The following is a 14,827-nucleotide window of genomic DNA, read 5'->3' as shown; positions in this document are numbered from 1 at the left end:
GTGTAGTTCAGCATGTGTGTCAATCTTTTTCAGGATTGAGTGTCTCCTAACAATCTGCTTAAGCTTCCTTTAACTTCCATTGCTAGATGGAGCTCCAAGCCCTGCTCTCATTAAACATTTTCCTCTCTGAACTTTTTAAAGCATAGTGAAATTATTTTCCTTTCAATGCCCAAACACACTACAGATTAGATTTCCCTTGTTTGGCGCCCTCGAAACCTGACCCAGCCCGAATGAGGGAATTTGCCGGATATCGGGAGGTCCCCCTGCCACTGGACTCCCAGGACACTCTCGTTTCCTGCAGTTGGCGCTGCTCCCACCCCACTGCCACTGGGCTCCATCCTGTAGGGCTTGGACTTGGACTCTGGCCTGCTGGAGCTCCCCAGGATGGAGCTCCCCAGCCTCTGCGGCCCTACTTCTTCCCCACTCGACTGGGAATCCTCACTTGAGATGAGGCTTGCCAGTCCTGCTGCTGCCCCGCTGGCTGGGGCTCCACAGGGACAGGACTTGTTGGCTGCTATGCTTCTGCCATTCACCAGCCCCACTGCTGCTCCGCCCAGCCAGGGCTCCCCAGGGACAGATCTCCCCAGCCTCTCTTGCCTCGTTTCTCCCCTGCCCAACCAGGGATCCCTGCCGGGGACGGGGCTCACTGGTTCTGCTGCTGCCCCTCCCGGCCACGGCTCCCCGCAGATGGAGCTACCCAGCCGCATGGTCCTGCTTCTCCCGTACCTGACTTGGGCTCACCAGGGACGGGGTTCACACTTCCAGATGTCAGGGCTCTCTGATCCAGCAACATCTGCATTCCTGCTGGACCACGGATGTTGCCAGACCAGAGAATCCTGCATTTTGGAGGTTCAATCTATACAATTAAATGATCAAAACTGCCTACATATTTCACGAGTGCTAAGACACGTCAAAGCATTTCTTACTATTTTGCACTGCTCTGGTGGCTGGCTGCACAAAGCAAATGCATGTATCAAGAAACAAAAATGACTAAATAAAGCATAACTTCAATGAAGTCAAAGAAACTTAGCCAAAAGAGAATATAGCCTATAGAAAACAGCATGCTGCAGTTTACTACTCAGTTATCCATATATCTTGGCACTACTTTCAGGAATGGTAAGCCCCCAGCAACAGCAGTCACATAATTTTTAAAAAAGCATTATCAGGTTTTAAAAATGTATGGCAGTATTATTGCATGACTACTCATGCAAATCCATAGAAAACAGAACACTGGCTTAAAAAGTACACTAGTCATACTGCAGGCAATGAAAACAAAAACTACAAGTATGGTGGAAACCATGGTTTGAACATATTCTTGTCCTTTTTTAAAAAACATATATCATCTAATACCTTGAACTGGCAGTATACGAGAAGCTTATCTGCAACGGGATAGCTGTTTTCTAAGATCTGGCCAAACAAGTGCAGAAAACAAGAGATTTTGTTCTTTCTTCCAGGCAAGCTGCAGACCGTGCCTGAGATATTTTGCATTCTTTCAAGGCAGCATGCATCCTTCTCTTTGTTCCTCTTGCGTTTTCCATAGCCGAAAATGATTTAGTTAATTCATGGGCTACTTTATCCTGGAATGGTCACTTAAATTGTTAATAGTGGAAACACTTTGTATTCTTTCATTAAGTCGAGGAGGCTTTTTTGTATTCTTACTCCGGTTGACTGTCTGCAATGGTGTCAGATGGCAGAACGGTTCATTTTTCTGGGTCTCTCTGCTACCAGTACAAGTAAGAGTTGTGACTAGAAGTCCACAAGAAAATGTAAACGTGAGCAGCTAAAGGAAAAACAGGCAAAGATGGCAAGAACAACCAGTCAGGTAGAAACTCTATGAAAAAGGTTCTTGGCATCCAAAGACCAAATGCAATACCAGTTCCAATGTGGACATTCAAGTCAGTTATGGAAAATGAGGGAAGACATATCGGTTGCTAGCTTTGCACCTTTCCTTTCTATATACTCTTAGCATAGGATGCATAGGATGGCTGAATGGAGAATCTTACATATTACCAGACACACCAGCACTTTGGCCTTATATGCAGCACTTTGGCTTTGAATGTGGCAGCTCCTTTTATGATCTTCAAATTGAATGAACAAAGTTTCTGACTTCCTGTGGAGACATGATTTAGGTTTCTCCTAATATTAAAAAAGAATACAAGTACTGTATCTTGATATTTAATTTATAAAAACAACAAAAGTAAACGGCTATATCCTTATGGAGAAGGGAGGGAAAAAGACCACTTCTGACAGGAAGCTGGAACAAGTACAAAGTACTCCCTGTAGAAAAGCAACAAATAAGCATCATATTCCTAGACTGAATGGCAACAGGATAAAAAATGCATACTGATTTAGACCTCCAGGAGTGGAGTATTTGGTGCAGGACCTTAGGACTCCTTTGTGCAAAAGGAATCTTCCTTGAGGATTCATTACGAATCGGTCAAGATTAAAGAATTTAGCTTTGAAACTCACATCTAAATGAGTCTGCAGATCAGCAATGAAGAGCAGATGTGGAAAGGGAGGAAATTTCTGCACAATTGATCAAAAGATCCACTTTCTGAGTGGGCTTTACTCTTTAATCTCTTTGCCAATTGGGCTAGGTTACCAAGGCCTTACTGTCTGTTCAAAGTTAGATGTCCTGGTGGTTTTATGTGACTAGAAGACAGGACAACTTGCCTTACTATCCTTATCTCCAGGACGCTGATGAAGCAAAGGGCCTAGGTCATGCTGATGCCTAAGTGGATTTCCAAACAGCCTTCTTGTTTGTTATAACATGCCATCAATCAAATTATAACCAAGAAGGCTCTTTTAACATGTCTGACTATTAAAAGATACATTTATCACTGAATGAGGGGGATTGCAAGAGGAGATCTTACTGACAGAAAGAGTTTCAGCATTTGAAGTCTGGACAGTGTACAGTACCAAATCCTCAACTCTGAAAAGGAAATTTGCAGCTCTGGGGAACTAGGGTAGTTGAGGACCAAGGCTATCAGTTTATGCCACTCTCTTCATTAAGGGAAAAACATTTTCTACTTTAATGTCTTATCGGGGTCTCCAGAAAAAGACTTATTGGAATAGTGTATCAGTGAGCATTCTCCCTCCCTCTTATTCCTGTTCACCACTATGGTAATTAACTAAAGTATAATGGAAGTTCTGTGTCCTCCTTCTGTTCATTCACAGAAAGGGAACTGGATGAGCAAAGTATCTAGGTAGGGTTCCGTCAACATCTGCCCTTTTTGATATGCTACTACTGTCGTCATGATTGAGGTTAAAGGTTCTACAGTCTGATGAGCTTCTATGGGAAAGAAGGCAATAAAATAATACTGCTAGTATACGCAGGTGCTATAATGATAGAAATGACATAAAGCTTTCCTTAAATTGACAAGCACTACAAAATCCTCATGTTCAATAATCTAGGATCATGTAGAAGAGTTTCCAGTCCGAACTGCTAGTCTTTAATTTTTGGAGAAACAGCTTTACAGGTGAATTATAATGGTTATAAACCTCAAGTTGATCATTTTAGTAAATGGGTAAAGCTAGCTCCTAGGAACCACTTGTACAGAAAAAGGAACATGCATGTGCTGAAGTCTTGGAACTTTAGCAGTTTAAGAAGTTTTTGCTACCTGAGAAAGAGTCAAATTCTGTAAAGTACCCTTTCCTCAAAGCTAGAAGGCATTGCGGATTTAAAATAATTTTTGCCCAAGCTCCATCAAAACAGCCAATCTGTTCTCAATGAAATCATCTGATTAAGAGGTCAACTGATAAAACTGGGTTTTTTTAGGATTTTTTTTAAAATGGAGTGACACTAAAGACTTGTGAAAAGGACAAAATGAAAGAAGTCCATAGAATATTGGTATGGCTCTCCTATTTCAGACGCAAATTTTTCAAAGATAGTTCTCTTGTTGGAACACCTTTTATTCTGAAATGATGCAATGGGAAAGAAAAGCCTTTGTTCCAAAAGAGCTTTTAGGGCATAGTCTAGTTCCTCCACAAAATATGTCGGACTATTAAAGAAAAGGACAGTGAGCTTTAGTTTAAAAGAAAAGCCCATCTCCCCCAATCCCTCATTTTGCTAGAAAAAAAAAATCTAGTGGACTACAAATGAGATGGCTATAACACTGTTTCACAACTTTAGAAATCCAGAGCTATGACAATTAACACATTGAAAGCGAGTGAGTGTTTTACAGAGTATTTTCTAGATTGTTTAGATAAAATTAAGTGCATGTCCAAGCAAGAACCACTTAGAAAACCTAAATGAACTGCTATGATAAGCAAAACTGTAACCAGCTCATAATTCTGATGGGCACCTTTCAATTTTCTTTTTCAGCGCATTTTGTAAGGTCTTTTTCTGCAACCACATTAGGACAGCAGCAGCAATGAACCAAGGATCAGAAAATCATGTCCCATTTAAACTACATTAAAACAATGAAATATTAGGCTGTTAAAAAAGGCTCAATAGTACCCATCATCACCAGATAAAGAAACAGTTCTTAAGATGTTTGAAGAACACTGTTTGATTGATTCCTTGCCAGACAGAATGCTTTTACCAAAGTTGTCAATGTGAAATTGACACCATTGTTTTGCCTTTCTGGTCTCTTCTTCTCTATTACTGATCTATATGGTTTCTGTCTGGTTGTTTGATTGTTCCTGTCAGTTGCTTAACTAATTTTGCAAGATTTATATCAACTGAATTGGTGGGGTAGGACTGGATAAAGAATTGTTTCATAATGGTCCAGGATTGGTGAACAATACAGTTTTGTAGTACACGCAGTCCCCGGGTTACATACAAGATAGGGACTGTAGGTTTGTTCTTAAGTTGAATCTGTATGTAAGTCGGAACTGGCATCCAGATTCAGCCGCTGCTGAAACTGACCACCAGTTCTGACTTACATACAGATTCAACTTAAGAACCCCAAGCGTCCCCAAGTCAGCTGCTGCTGAAACTGATCAGCGGCTGATTCCAGGAAGCCCGGGGCAGAGCAACTCTGCCTCGGGCTTCCTGTAGTCAGCGCTGGTCAGTTTCAGCAGCGGCTGACTTGGGGACGCCTGGGGCAGAGCAGCTGGGGTGCTGCTGGGTTGCTCCAGTAGCACCACTCCTCAGCGCTACTGGACCAACCCAGCAGCACCCCAGCTGCTCTTCCCCAGGCGTCCTGATTCAGCCGCTGCTGAAACTGACCAGCAGCGGCTGAATCAGGACGCCTGGGGCAGAGCAGCTGGGGTGCTGCCTGGTTGGTCCAGTAGTGCCCAGAGCGGCGCTGCGGAACCAACCGGCAGCGCCCCAGCTGCTCTGCCCCAGGGTCCACAACAAAAGCCTGGTCTGCTGGTGGGGGGGGGGGCACACTAGCTGCGCCCCCCCCCCCCCCCAGCAGACCAGGGACACGGGGAGCAAAGCCGCAGCGGCAGCGGGGTGCCGCGCCTCTGAGGCTTTGCTCTGGCAAAGCCTCAGAGGCGCAGGACCCTGCCGTGGCTGCGGCTTTGCTCCCAGTGTCCCTGGTCTGCTGGGGACTGTCTCCAGCAGACCAGAGACACTGGGAGCAAAGCCGCAGCCACGGCGGGTTCCCGCGCTTCTGAGGCTTTGCTCTGCCAAAGCCTCAGAAGCGCGGGAACCCGCCGCGGCTGCGGCTTTGCTCCCGGTGCCCCTGGTCTGCTGGAGACGGTCCCCAGCAGACCAGGGGCACCGGGAGCAGCTTTTCTCGCCCCAGAGGTTGAGGAGGCGGGACCTCTGCCTGCGAGCTCCAGGGCGAGAAAGCCCCGTTCGTAAGTGTGGATCCGACGTAAGTCGGGGACTGCCTGTACTTCCATTTAAAATGATTTGGTTAAGATAAATTTGAGTCCTGCTTAGCTATTACTGCATAAACTGGGGTCCAAAAGGAAATTTTTGGAATCAACTTGAGGACAGAGACCAAGATCAGAGCTGCCAGAGCTCAACACTCTTTTCCTGGCTGATCACCAGGAAAAGTTCATCTGCCTTATTGGGAGCGGTGAGCACTAGGGATGTAAAATCCAGTTTAATTGGTTAAATGGGTAAACACAGTGCTCCCACCAGTGAATCAGATCAAGACAGAGCAGCCCCCAGTGTAGACAGGTGCTACTCCAGCCCAGTTGCTCCTAGCCACTGCAGCTCCCAGCCCCTGTGCAGTCTCCCAGCCTGCATAGGCTGGGAGTAGGGATTTAAAAATGCAATTGTGCATAATTAGCCTTCACAGTTACATGCAGGTTCCTGGTACATGCAAGGAGCCAGCTTTCCATGCACATTGGCTCCCGAGGAGCTGCCTGCCCCACTCTAGCCCACCGCATGTAATCGTGTAACCGCTGAAATTTTCAGTGGCTACACAGTTACTTAATTAAATGCATTTTAACATACCTACCTGGGAGACCTGAGCGGGGGGCCTGGTGGGGCTACTTTGGGGTACCAGTTAACCATTACCCTGTAAGCATCACCCATTTACCATTTAATCGACTACTCATTAACATCCCTAGTTAGCACTCCATGCTTAACATGTGCACTCTGTTTGAGTAACTGTAACAAATGGAGGTTAAAGAATATTAGCATATAAAGGCTCTTTCACTGCTAAAAGGCCTTGCGATCCCACAGAAGATTATACCCTTAGCCTTGAGAACAGGGTATGGGTAAATGCCTTTTGCCTGGAGCTCTCAAAAATAAGAAAGGATGGGTGGGGTGCCTAAAATTAACCAGGGTACATCTTGAGACCACAGAAGAGTAAAGGTGGGGTGCCCTAGAGCAGGGGTTTTCAAAGTTGGGTTGTAGGCCAGCCCAGATAAGTCTCTGGCAGGCCACAAGACATTGTTTACCAAGCAACCATAGGCATGGAGCCTCGCAGCTCCCATTGGCTGTGGTTCGCTTTCAAGATATACCGACCTCCAGAGAGAATATGTGGTAAAACATGAAAAAACAGCTCCATATACCAAATTACTAAAATTTCTGTTAGCCATATTACACATATGTACTAAACATGATTTTGGCTAGAACTATTACATCAGGAGAATTTGTACTGATATTTATTTTTCAGAAAAAATCCTTTTATAGCTATTTTTAAATTTGTAAAGGACTATATGCAGTGTTTTAGCTATTTTTCTAACAGGAGAGTAATAGTCATGCAGCAGGCAATCCTTTCAAAGGAGGGAGGGTCACTAAACTTTTCACTTCTTGGAAAATGATTAAGGGAATGGAAGCATTTTAGCCTTTTCTATGTCCAACAACAAACCCTTTACCTGAAGGTAGAGTTTGTGGCTTCCTTAGATTTATGTTTATTGCACCTTCTATGAAAGTCAAGTAAAGGGATTAGAGTGAAGGTTAAAATAATAATAATATATGGAACTATACCTCTCTCACAGAACTGGAAGGGACCTTGAAAGGTCATTGAGTCAAGTCCAGTCCCCTGCCTTCACAGCAGGACCAAGTACCATCCCTGACAGATTTGCCCCAGATCCCTAAATGGCCCCCTCAAGTATTGCGCTCACAACCCCGGGTTTAGCAGGCCAATGCTCAAACCCCTCCTCCCTCCCAAGGTTCAACCTTGGCTGCTAGAAAAGTTTCATTCAGCTATAAAAATCACACCATGCCTTTTCTATCTCATATCCACCTAATCCTAAAAAGGACTGAATTGGGATTTTTTTTTTGCCCTTCCAATACCTCAGCAGAGGAATATGTGGTAATGCACACACTGGGGGCTCGACCAGGGGAAGACCCATTGGGTTCCTCTGAATGGCAGCCTAGTGTAAATGCCATAAAAGAACCTGCAGCTCTGGTAATACACTACTGATCCAAAGAGAGCTAGAAGCACATGTAAGTCTTCTTTCTTTTCATTTCTTGAGCCAAAAAATGAAAAGAGTGGTGCTTCACTAAAGGAAAAAATGCTGAGTAGTACTGAAGCACCATTTTGAAAGTAAAACTTATTACAGGTAATGCATGAGAACTGCCAAAAATAAAAGTGAAACAATTAAAGAGGGGAAAGCTGCTGAAGACAGATAGACAGACCCCCTTCCAGACACACAAAAACTCTTCATTTAAACTGGCTACTGCTTCTCTGACAGACAAGGAGAAACTCATGTGTAAGGGTTAGAAGATTAGAAGTGATCAGATGAAAAAATAAACATCAATAGACTAACATGTTACCACAGAACTTGTATATAGAATACATTGCTACAGAAAGTAAAAATATGTCTGTTCAACAAGTGTTCAAAAGTTATCTGTTTCCAGACACAAAAACTCTTCAGAACCCAAGAATTTAGTTATACTTTAATAATGTTACCAAACCTTCCCTTCTAACAAGGAAAGTACTGAGGTTAGTAGCTATAGGAGATTCCCATTGTATTCTTTTTACCAATGATCTTTAGTTTCGAGGATTCTAGCTGGAATCACTTATTTATGTTTGATAAGTTCATACATACAGGTTGGACCTCTCTGGTCAGGAACCCTTGATACCTGACCAGTCCCAGATCAGGGACTTTGCTGGATCAAGAAAGGTAATTTCTGCCCCCTCCTCCTTGCCACCATTCCCTGCAGCCCATCTACTGTCGCAGGCCCCTTTGCATGTAGGGTTCCTGACCCCACCATAGCAGCCCCGCCACCGCACGCACAGCCCCACTGCCAGTCTAGGGGCAGCTCCTGGGCTGAGGACCAGTTGCACCGCCAGGTGGCACTTCTGCTTGGGCTTCAGCCTCACTGGGCAGTCCCGCTACCTCCTGGTCTCACCAGACACTCCACCGAGCAAGAGAGAGGCTTCCAGGCTTTTTGCTGCACTACCAGGCAGCCCCACTCCTAGGTTAAGAGAGGTTCAATGTGTAGTACTTACACAGCTACTGAATTTTTCCCATTTTTTGTATTTTTAGTCAATTGTATGGCACAGACTAATGAAAATCTACAAATGAAACAAAACACGCTACCGGGAGAAACAGCTGTTTCTTGAAAATGAAAGATTTAAGATTTTTTTTAAAACAGAGTATCAAGAAGGCAAATTGCATATAAAACTCATGAGTCAAAGAAACACTTTAATTTAAGAGGGGAAAAAGAAAAAGTCACCTTCTGCCACTAATCAAACATACTGAAAAATTTGTATTCTACTAGGTATTTGTATAACCTCGAAGTACAGAAAACAACAACAGATATCACAAGTCATTGAAAAATAATAAAGCCTAAAGTTTCTTGTTACCTTCTTGGTGGAAGTTTATCTCCATGTGCAAGTCAAATGTACTTAGCAATACAACATTCCTATCTTGAAGTTGTGTACATGCATTGGCTCATCCACAGTTACATATCTTCCATCAGCTAACGCAGAAGTGACAATGGAAACTTACAGCTGAAATAAATGCAGAGGGAAAGGAAAATAAAAATTAGCTCCTTTATAAGTAAACAACCATAAACATGAACCTCAGAATTGGTTCTTTGAAGAACTTTAATTAGCAATAACCAGTTTGAATCTTGACTCCTCTTACAGATTAGGAGTCAGACCAAATACAGGCAGTCCCCGGGTTACATGGATCTGACTTACATCGGATCCCTACTTACAAACGGGGTGAGGCAACCCCGTAGTAGCTGCTTCCCCCCAGCATATCAGGGAGACAAGAAGCTAGCGCCTCCCCCAACCCCTCCCAGCAGCAGACCAGGGAGACGTGGAGCGGCTTTTCTCAGCAGACACCTCAGCTTAAGAATAAAGGACTGAGGGAAGTGAGGTGTGGGAGAATAAAACTGAGCTCTGGAGAAATGTTTGGCTAGAGTTTCCCCTACAATATGTACCAGTTCCGACTTACATACAAATTCAGCTTAAGAACAAACCTACAATCCCTATCTTGTACGTAACCTGGGGACTGCCTGTACTTAGGAATTTAAGTGCTTGTGTGTCTATGCTCAGGTTTTGTTAAAATTTATTCTCCAAAGTCTGGTGGCTCATTAACAGCATACTGCATTACTAAAAATCCTACTTTGAGGCTAAGATGGCTTTCAGTTGTCTTGCAAACAAATGGGGTGAGGAGAGCGAATGGACCATAAAACATATGGAAGAGCAATCTACTTAACAGACAAATAAGAAAGGGTTAACTCAAGGGTTAAGACAGACATACTACATAAATGTACACATTTACATCTGTCAAATATCTTCCCTCTTCCTAATCCACTGCTGTTATCGCTAAATAGAAATGTAAGAATTCTAATGACAAGTTCTGCCATTTTATGTATATAAGACACAGTTATTTAAAAAAATTTCAGTTCCATTTTTAGAATTAATGATCAAACCTATCATTTCTGAAAAGCTAAAAATGGCTGGGAATGCAGAGACAAGCAGTAGACTTCAAACCATTTAAAAGTGACAGCTACTTTCTATCTTAATATTTTGTTTTAAAAGGATTTGATAAAATATTACAAATGTTTACCAGATTCTCTGATTTCAAGAGAAACTTATTTTTAAAAGTAAGCCTTTTTTCTGTGTAACTGTAGTCACAAAGAACAGGAGCATTACTGCCAGTACAAAAGAAAGTGAAACTGACTGGCTTATTTTCATTTTCGAATCTGAATAAAATGCAAAACAATACTAATTTTCCAGGAATACCTAAAACAAAATGCCTGCATATTTTCCTGATTTTTAACTCCATTTACACTTGCACTGGCTACCTAAACTGTTTTAAACAGTTTCACAGCTGAACAAGAGAAAAATTTAGCAAAACAGTTCAGCTACATATGGCCATCATCATTTTTCTGTTGATGCAAATTAATTTTGCCAATTTAAGCAAATTCCATTTTATATTTTACTCCCATTTGGATCCCTCAGATTTGATCCACCAGTCAGTTAACAGACAGATCTCTTGAAAAAAGTTAATTAGAACACTTTATTCGTAATCATAATACTAAACTGGAAACATTCCTTTGCAGTGGACAAAGTGAAAAGCAGCTCACCAGATGCTGAAGTCCACCCTTTTCACTGGCAATACTTTTGGAAGCTTTATTTGGGGGGTGAGGGAAAGAGACAGAAATGAAAAATATTGATGGAAATAATTTAAAAAAAATCTAAGGTCCTGATTAGACTTATTTGCTGCATTCAGTATTGCAATTCCCCTCTCCACAAAAGTGCTTTGCCCTTTTTCATAAATTTGACCTTGGCGATTAGCATCCCATTTTGAGTAACAGCTGATATAAAACACTACTCAAAAACAATGCCAGTTAAAACTTTTAAGTGAAAGGAAAGCTGCTGTGCCCACCATGTGGAAATAGTCAAATTCTATTAAGAATCCTCAAGAATACCAATGCCAATCTCCTCTCCTGCTTGTTTGCTCAATGCAGATACCAGCATTCTACATAGTGATAGAAATGTAGCCCTGTTAGTCTGGGGTAGTTGAAGCAAAATGCAGGACAATGTAGCACTTTAAAGACTAACAAGATGGTTTATTAGATGATGAGCTTTCGTGGGCCAGACCCACTTCCTCAGATCAAATAGTGGAAGACTACTTTCTTCCACTATTTGATCTGAGGAAGTGGGTCTGGCCCACGAAAGCTCATCATCTAATAAACCATCTTGTTAGTCTTTAAAGTGCTACATTGTCCTGCATTTTGCTTCAGCATTCTACATCTGTCTCTTATAACCAAAAGACATAGGAGACTCTGAAACAGACCTGCTCCTTATGTCCTTATTTATAGGTGGACCTCCAGGGGACCCCCCTCCCCGGCATATTTAATTTTAAGGTTATCTGTTTCCAGCTCTATTTTCCTACTCCACCCAGACCCTCGCCTGCTAATTTTAGGGCTCTATGGCTGTGTCTACACCAGATTTCCTGGGGAAAATCTGCTCCTACATTACCACCAGTACAAACCCACTGTGAAATGCCTGTGTAGACAAGGCAACAACTGGCACTAACACACTTAAACACACTCCGAACAGGTCTACATGTTAAACATGCCAATAACAGCACCTGGAGTCCCATTACGCCACCGTGCTAGTGGCTTTAAGTAGGTGCAATCCAATCTCGTGCGGCGGGGGCATTCGTGTGCCTCCCGCTCTGCACCGGGGACAATGTTTAGGGTTCAAGAGGGGGAGGGTTAGTGTCGGCAGCAGGCCCGTTCCGGTGGGGGTACCACAGGCTCCCCACAACCATTCCGGGCGGGGAGGGGACGTCTTACAGCTTCTCTCCGCCTGGGGATTAACGGCAAAGCGGGACAGGGGGCTGGTAACGTCTCCCCACCCAGTGGCCTGGCCCCTCGCCCTGCGGGAGCCCCGACCCCCGCTAGCGGCCCCGACCCACCCCTTGCACAGCTTGCGGCGGGGGAGGAAGGGAGGGACGGGCCCCCCTTGGCGCCGCAGCCCGGGCTCCCCCCGCTGGCGGCCCGGCCAGGAGCTGACGGGAGACAATGGACACGATGACTTCACCCGCCAGTAATGTGAGGAGCCGCCGCCGCCTCCGGCAGCCAGGACGCTGTTCCGCTGCTGGCGCCGGGGGAGCGGGGATCCCGGCCGGGGCCTGGGGGCGCGCTCCCTGCCCGGCTTCTCACCACAGACCCCGGCCCGAGGTGCCCCGCGTATTGGCGGCTCCGCCCGCGCCTCCCCGCTTCGGGCAGCGCCCTGCCGGGCACGCCACGGAGGCCGCGTCTGGGCCGCTCCCCGCGCGGCAGGGGCCCCTGTCGCCGCGCCAGGCCCACCCCGATACCTTTCACTCCGCAGCCGCCGCGACCCCGCTGCGCCCGGCCCGGGCCCGTGCTGCGAGCGTCTGTGTGTGAGGCGGGCGGGGCAGGAGGCGGCGCTGCTGGGCCCGGGGCGGGCCGAGTTGGGCTGCGCCGGGCCGGGCTGGTTGGTTTCCGAGCCCCCACCCCCACGCGGGGAGCTCGCATTCGGCGGGGCCCTGTGCCCCGAGGCCGCTCGTCCTGCCGCCTGGCTGCGGGCGGGGTAACGTGAGCTGCGGGGAGCTGGCTCGTTTCACCGGCTGCTAGCCCCCACCTCGCTCCACGCACACCAAATAGCTTCACTGACTTCCCATCGCGGGGACTTGTTGCCTACCACCCCTCAGCCACAGCACAGGCCTCTTGCCGTTCAAAAGCCAGAAGTCGTCCCTTACCCACCCCCTAATCACACTTTCTATTGGATTCAAATGATGAACAGTTAGAAAATAAGCAGTTTCCGGGGGGGGGGGGATTATGTTTACCTGCTGGATTAGGAGACCCTATTTTATCATTTCATGTGTTTTCCCCCCATCACAATTAGGTCTAAAAAATACCCTGGTTTGTAAAATACAAACACAGCACCAAGAGCTGTTACTTTAAGAGAAAACACCAAATATCCTAAGATCCACGATAAAAATCAAGAGCTGGCTGTGCTCCCTGTCTATAAGGAGGAAGAAGCCTTAAAGCTGTGCACGCAGTCATCCATCCAGCACCACTCGCAGGCAGCCCCCACTTAGCACTCCTCCACCCAGTTTTGGAACCAGAATCCTGTCTTGTCCTGACTTGCCACCTAGTAGTAGATTGTTGCTGTGTTGAGGAGGCCTAGTGACACAGCATTACTTGGCAATACCATACCACATCAGTTGGTCCCACTAGAAAAACTCAAAACAAGAAAGTGCTAACCCATTTAGGAGGTTACAGCTCCCAGCATGTGATGCCCTATCTCCAGCCAAGCAGCCTGGAGCTGCTTTGTAGAACTCCATACGCTGCATTTTGGCCACCCCTGCTGTAACTGAAAACAAAGGAGGAAAGGGAGCAGTTTAATTTATTTGCAAGGGTATTTAGGGCAATGTTAATGTTAATTATCCAAGCATGAAACTGACTTACTGAACAAGCATGCAGGGACTTCACAGTTTTGCCAGCAGCAGCACCAACACAAAGTAATTATTTACTATTCTGTGGACTTCATACCCATTAACATGTAAAAATTCAGTGAGAAGAATGAACTATTGGAACGTTTCTGTAGGGCAACATTGTTGAGTGCTGATTAGCACCAGCTACCTGCTGCAAAATATAGTATTTTCCTTAATTTCTGTCCCTCATATTGTTGCTTCTAAAATAACCTGTTTCAAAATTATTCTAAAAAAGGTGTGTTTCTTCTTGCACAATTCCACAATCAGGGGCACACTGTCAGCATGTATTTCATAGGGATGTTAAATATCGATTAATCAATCAAATAGTCGATTGGATTTCTGCCTTTGAAATATACATTTCAAAGATTGAAACACCAGGTGGAGCCCGGGGCTAGCAGGGCATCCCCCGCTGATGCCAGGCTCCATGCAACACTTCCTCTTAAATTGGGGCTCTTGTACATGTCAAAGAAGAAGCGCCCACATGGAGTCTGGGGTCAGTGGGGGACTACCCGCTGGCCCCAGGTTCCACACAGCATTCCATCTTTGAGATGTACAAGAGTTCCCGCAGGGGCGCCTCGTACATTTCAAAGAGGAAGTGCTGCATGGAGCCTGGGGTCAGCTGGGGACCCGCTGGCCTCAAGCTCCAGGTGGCATTTCAATTTTGGAAATGCACAAGAGCCCCTAATGGGGCTTTTCTACATTTCAAAGAGGAAGCATCGCCGCTGCACCCCTGCTCTGTCCCATGGAGCTGGGGGGAACCAGCTTTTAAGCCAACCCCCCCAGCACTCCCTCTTCTTTCCCCCACCCCCGTCTACCCGCTGCCTCTTTCTGGGTATGTCTACACTACCCTCCTAGTTCGAACTAGGAGGGTAATGTATGCATACCGCACTTGCTAATGAAGCCCGGGATTTGAATTTCCCGGGCTTCATTAGCATAAGCGGGGAGCCGCCATTTTTAAATCCCCGCTGCTTCGAACCCCGTGTAGCGCGGCTACACGGGGCTCGAACTAGGTAGTTCGGACTAGGGTGCCTATTCC

The 14,827-nt window shown here is 45.5% G+C and overlaps 1 protein-coding gene across 4 annotated transcripts in view; it reads right to left on the bottom strand.

Moving 5' to 3' along the window:
- The window catches only part of RNF19A (ring finger protein 19A, RBR E3 ubiquitin protein ligase), a 118,940-nt gene extending 105,952 nt beyond the window's left edge, over window positions 1-12,988 (bottom strand). The window contains exons 1-3 of one of the 4 annotated variants that reach the window (XM_075920295.1): window positions 12,247-12,348; window positions 10,907-10,950; window positions 9,171-9,317 (exon numbers count right to left, since the gene is read on the bottom strand). The gene's annotated coding sequence lies outside the window, so the exon portion shown is untranslated. Of the gene's footprint in view, window positions 1-9,170; window positions 9,318-10,906; window positions 10,951-12,246; window positions 12,387-12,648 lie in introns of those variants that run through there. The other 3 variants (XM_075920294.1, XM_075920297.1, XM_075920296.1) reach the window with 3 other exon arrangements.
- Between the last annotated feature and the right edge of the window lie 1,839 nt (window positions 12,989-14,827).

The sequence above is a fragment of the Pelodiscus sinensis genome, chromosome 2 (assembly GCF_049634645.1).
Source record: "Pelodiscus sinensis isolate JC-2024 chromosome 2, ASM4963464v1, whole genome shotgun sequence".
In the NCBI taxonomy this organism is placed as follows: Eukaryota; Metazoa; Chordata; order Testudines; family Trionychidae; genus Pelodiscus; species Pelodiscus sinensis.
Note: the sequence above shows the minus strand (reverse complement) of the source record. Positions and strands in the feature narration are given on the sequence as shown.